The sequence below is a fragment of the Aotus nancymaae genome, unplaced genomic scaffold (assembly GCF_030222135.1).
Source record: "Aotus nancymaae isolate 86718 unplaced genomic scaffold, 86718_ANA_hifiasm-v0.15.2.pri h1tg000131l, whole genome shotgun sequence".
Lineage (NCBI taxonomy): Eukaryota > Metazoa > Chordata > Mammalia > Primates > Aotidae > Aotus > Aotus nancymaae.
In genome coordinates, this window is record NW_026988546.1 from 4,659,454 (window position 1) to 4,664,474 (window position 5,021).

Consider the following 5,021-nt stretch of genomic DNA (forward strand, 5'->3'; position numbering starts at 1 on the left):
CATGAGTTGCGGTTCTGGGAAGGGTGCCTGTGGCCATGCCCATCCCAGGCAGGTGGGGTAGGCAGGTGCGTGCACAGCTGCTCAGGGCAGGCGGACCGCAGGAGGCCCAGCCTTCAGCCACCATGGACGTGCAGTGCCGAGGACGTCAACGCTGGGTTATTTTTCTGTAGCATTTAGCAAAGTCTTGTTAAAATTTCAGACCAGAGGAGCTGATTTGATTACCTCTTTGTTGTTTGAAATCTAACTGTGGATATGTATATGAATGGAAGGCCTTAAAGCTAGTCCTAATTAAAATAGTGTTTTCTCTCAGAAACAAAAGGTTGGCCGCTGGGGTAGTTCTTCCTCCCCTTTGGCATTTGGGTAATTTTCCTAACATATTTTGCCAAACAAGTGGAGATTGCTACCATAGTATCTCCTGGACATCTCACTGTGTCCAGAGCCAGTATGCCCTGAGCACAGCGGCCCATCCCGTTCATTTCTGCACAGCCAGCGCCCCCACTCCCCTGTCCCCCGACTTCCTTCCAAGGCTCCAAATATACCTCCTCCCTTCTCAGCTTACAGCAGGTGGTGCGCCTCCTTCTGCCCCCTGAGGCACCACCACTGGAGGGGCTCTGCTGCCCCTGGCTGGGCACCCCTTAGGACTGGGCTGGGTGGGGGGCACAGCTCATTCCCAGGCAGTGACACCAGGGTGCAGGCGGCTGGAGCAGGCCGGCCTAGGGGACCTCTGCACTAACAGCCTGGGTTTGAGAGAAACAAGCAGCGACCCTGCCTGCAAGAAGTGGTGTTAGGGCCAGGACGGCAGTTACTAAATGAGAAAGTTTAATAATACAAGGTTGACTTAACGGGCTTCTCCTCTACTGGGTTTCACTCCTCCTGGCCTGTGTCAGGTTTATCGGTCTTCTGCTGAGAATCACTACAGAGAAATGCCCAGAGCTGAGATGAGATTTGATTTTCAGTGGCTGACTGGGTGCACAGGAAGGTGTGAGCCCACAGCCTACAGGGGACCCAGGTGGCCTCTGCCCCAAGTTCCTGGAAAGATGAGCCTCTGAACCAGCCAGTGGGAGGGGCATTTGCCCCTTCACCCCCCAGCTTTCCCACTCTTAAACCCCAGCATGGTTTGTTCAACTGGAATCTCCAGAAGCAGGGAACAGAAAGGGAAAAATCAAAGACAACAGCTAAACATGAGGTGAAGTCATCCTGTTGAACTAAACTAAAATTATACAGCACAGTTTCCCAAGCCCCTGCCGAGACCCTCAGCAGGGCGATGCGGTTCCAGGTCTGAGCAGAACTACAGGGTCATGGGAGATGAGAGGCCTGGGAAGTGCAAGACAAGGCTATATCTGTCCAGCTTGAGTCAGGAGGCTTCTGGCAGGCGAGGCAGCCACACTGGGGAGCATTACAGAAGGGTTGGCCAGAGGAGAGGATGCCCAGGGGACTGAAGCTGCATTCAAGGCATGGTGGGTTGGCTCTGGTTAACATAGGCGGCCAGACAGGAAGGCTGGGCAGCATCACAGAGGATTTCCAGGGGTGTTCTCCACTCTGGGAGGAGGGGCCAGCACAAGGCCATCAACAGTTGTGATGATGGAGGTGATGGGGGGTGTCCCCAAGGCTGAGGGAGGAGCATGCACGCGTACAGACACACCCCCACAGCAAGCAGTTGGTGCCTGGCGGGAAAGATCAAGTAGCTTGATGTGACCAGGAATGGCTGCGCTCTACAAGACTGGGTGTCATCTGGGTAATAGGGGCTCTGGAGGATTTGTTTTTTCTTTTTCTTTTAGAAATTTTAAAATATATGTCCAAGTGATCACTGAACTGCAAGTGGCTCTCAGCTTCAACAGTTTGCTTTTTTGTTTTGTTTCTTTTGTTTTTGGAGACGGAGTCTCACTCGGTCACCCAGGCCATAGTGCAGTGGCGCATCTCGGCTCACTGCAACCTCTGCCTCCTGGGTTCTAAAGGTCCTCGTGCCTCAACTTCCTGAGTAGCTGGGACTATAGGTGCGCACCACCACGCCCAGCTAAGTTTTGTATTTTTAGTAGAGACAGGGTTTCACCATGTTGTTCAGGCTGGTCTCGAACTCCTGAGCTCAGGTGATCTGCCCACCTTGGCCTCCCAAGGTTCTGGGATTACAGATGTGAGCCACCACGCCCGGCCCAACAGTTTTTATATAACAAGTTCCCTTTTTCATTTCATCTGCCCCTTGCTCCATTCACTTACTGTTACTTGTATGGTGCACACACCTGAGAAGCTCAGACGGGATTTGAGCCCCAGTTACTTGACACAAGAGCCCACAGCATTGACTACCAGCAACATTCTACTGACTCAAATCCATTGTTTTAACCCTGCTATTCCTCGGTTCATTGCTCTTCATTCATCCAACCAGCCAGTGAGACCCCCAACCCAGTGCCTCCCAGCAGCTCCCCTTGGCTTCTCAGCTTACTTTCCCCATTCACCGTGGTGTCTATTTCAACCTTGTCCATTTTTCTCAGACTTCCACTCCACTCTCATTTACTGTGGGCAGATAACTTTGTCCCTGATAGTGGGAACAGGTGCTATCAGATAAACACTTCTCCAACATCTTGCAGACTTTCTGCATCCACACATCCTCTTGCCTTCCCCGTGTTCTAGTGCAGTGGGTGGGGCTTGCCTCCTGCCTCCTGTCTTACTCTGCACCTCCCCACTTCTGCTCCAAATTAACCTCCTTCTGCTCTAGCGCCAGCTCCTATATTTGCACCCATTCTCCCCACCAGGCTCTTTCCAGTGGCATTCAAGCACATTCAGGGCTCTTGAATCCTAAGACCACCCTGCCTTAGCTCTCTCTCCGTCCCACATGGGGCCCTGCCCTGCCCCAGTCGCCCCCACTCCATCTTGAATCTGTCAGTTTTCAGGGCCATCAGTCTATTTTCCAGATTCCTTTCTTCGGCACATCCTTTACTTTCTAGTGCTTCCCAGTATTCTTGGCTCAGTTCTCTTCTGTCGCTGCCCTCTCTGGGTAAAGAGGCCTACCTGTTGCAGATCTTCACTTACCATTTCTATGGGAATAAACCCCATGGTGACCCAAGAACTTTTGTGTGTTTTGTCCGCTGTGGTAGCACAGCCGTCTAAAACAGTGCCTGGCACAAAGACAGTTCTCAAAGAAGACTTTTCAAATGCTGATTTAGACCCAAGCTTGTGCCTCTGTCTCCAGGTCTTTTCTGAGCTTCTGACTCTTACACCGCCATTAGGTATTTCCTCCTGGTTGCCCCATACTCATTTTAAACTTACTCTTCCCCTTCAAACCTGTTGGTTTTTATATGGCTGTGATCTCAGGGAACAGTGACACAAACCATCTGGGTGTCTGAACCAGAAATCCAGGTCAGAATCTTGGACTTCTCCTTCTTATTCACCCCTCACATCCAATCAGCCACCGCATCCTGTAGATTCAACTATCTACAAGTTTTGGGTCCCTGGCCACTTCTTTCCATCCCCATTGCCACCTCCCCAGTATGGGCCACTAGACGTCCCACATGGGCCACGCCCACAGACACAGATGCTGCTCTCCCCTGCCTCTCCCTCTGCCTCTGATTTTGCCCACCTGCAATCATTTATTTTTTTTCTTTTCTTTTTCTTTTTTTCTTTTTTAGACAGAGTTTCACTCTTGCTGTCTTGTTGCCCAGGCTGGAGTGCAAGGTGCTGTCTCGGCTCACCGCAACTTCTACCTCCCGGGTTCAAGGGATTCTCCTGCCTCAGCCTCCTGAGTAGCTGAGATTACATTACAGGTATATACCTGGCTAATTTTGTATTTTTTAGTAGAGACAGGGTTTCTCCATGTTGGTCAGGCTGACGTCAAACTCCCAACCTTGAGTGATCCACCTGCCTCAGCCTCCCAAAGTGCTGGGAGCTGGGATTACAGGCATAAGCCACCACCCCTGGCCCCACCTGCAATCATTTCTATACCCCACAGCTAGAGTGGGTGTTTTCAAATAGAAATCTCATTGTGTTACTCCCTACCTGAAACTGGCTGCCCATTGCTCTCAGAAGAAAGTCCAATTTTTTCAACATGAAGTACAAGGTCTTTAAGGATTTGGACTCTGGTTCCTTTGCAATCTCGTCTCTCCCCATCTCCTTCTCTTCCACTCCATGCCCCACACATAGGCTTTGGCTATACCCACCTATTCTCATTTCCAGGAATTTGCCCGTGGCCTCTTGTCATCTCCAGGCCTTGTGACAGGCTGTTCCCTGCACCTGGGATTCTCTCCCCTTGTCTTCACAAAGCTAACCGCTATTCATCCCTTAATATCCAGCTCAGAAAGCATTTAGGGACTCTTACGCTTAAGATGCCCTTCCTTTAATACAGTTCATCCTGGGGCAAAATTTCTCTCATCTGTGAAACTATGAGACCAGATAAGTTATGTGCTTCCAAAATACAATGGTGTGACAGGCAAGACATCCTCATGCCAAAAGGGAGTGAGCAGAGGAAGAGAAGGGATGATGGGTCCCAAGCAGTTTCAAAGCATAGTAAAGCAAATCACAGTAGGGTTTATGGCTTAAGATTAATCTCTTTTGGTTTGATGCTCTGCCCTCCAGACTCACTGGAGCAGTGGTCTCACCTTCCAGAACCACTAGGGTGGCAAAGTCACTCCCATAGGTTGGCCTGGATGACCCCACCTCCTATGTTGCCCATGCTGGTCTCAAACTCCTGGGTTCAAGCGGTCTTCCCACCTTGGCCTCTCAAAGTGCTGGGATTACGGGTGTGAGCTACGGCACCCGGCCTCTGCTGTCTTTAGTGTCAGCTGGCAGTGTTTCTGTTGGTGTCATCCCATGTCTGTTCCTGGCCATCTCTCTTGAGATGACTGGTTAGGTCCATGCTTCACACCCACACTAATCTCCTTATCAAATGATAGGTCAGCTGTACCCTTGTTCTCTTCTGAACATGTTTTCTTATTTTTTGCGACATGGACAGGCTGAGAATCTCAAAATCTTTAGGCTCTGGTTCATTTTTGTCTAATAATTCAGTCTTCAAATCATTTCTCTCTTCTTGCCTT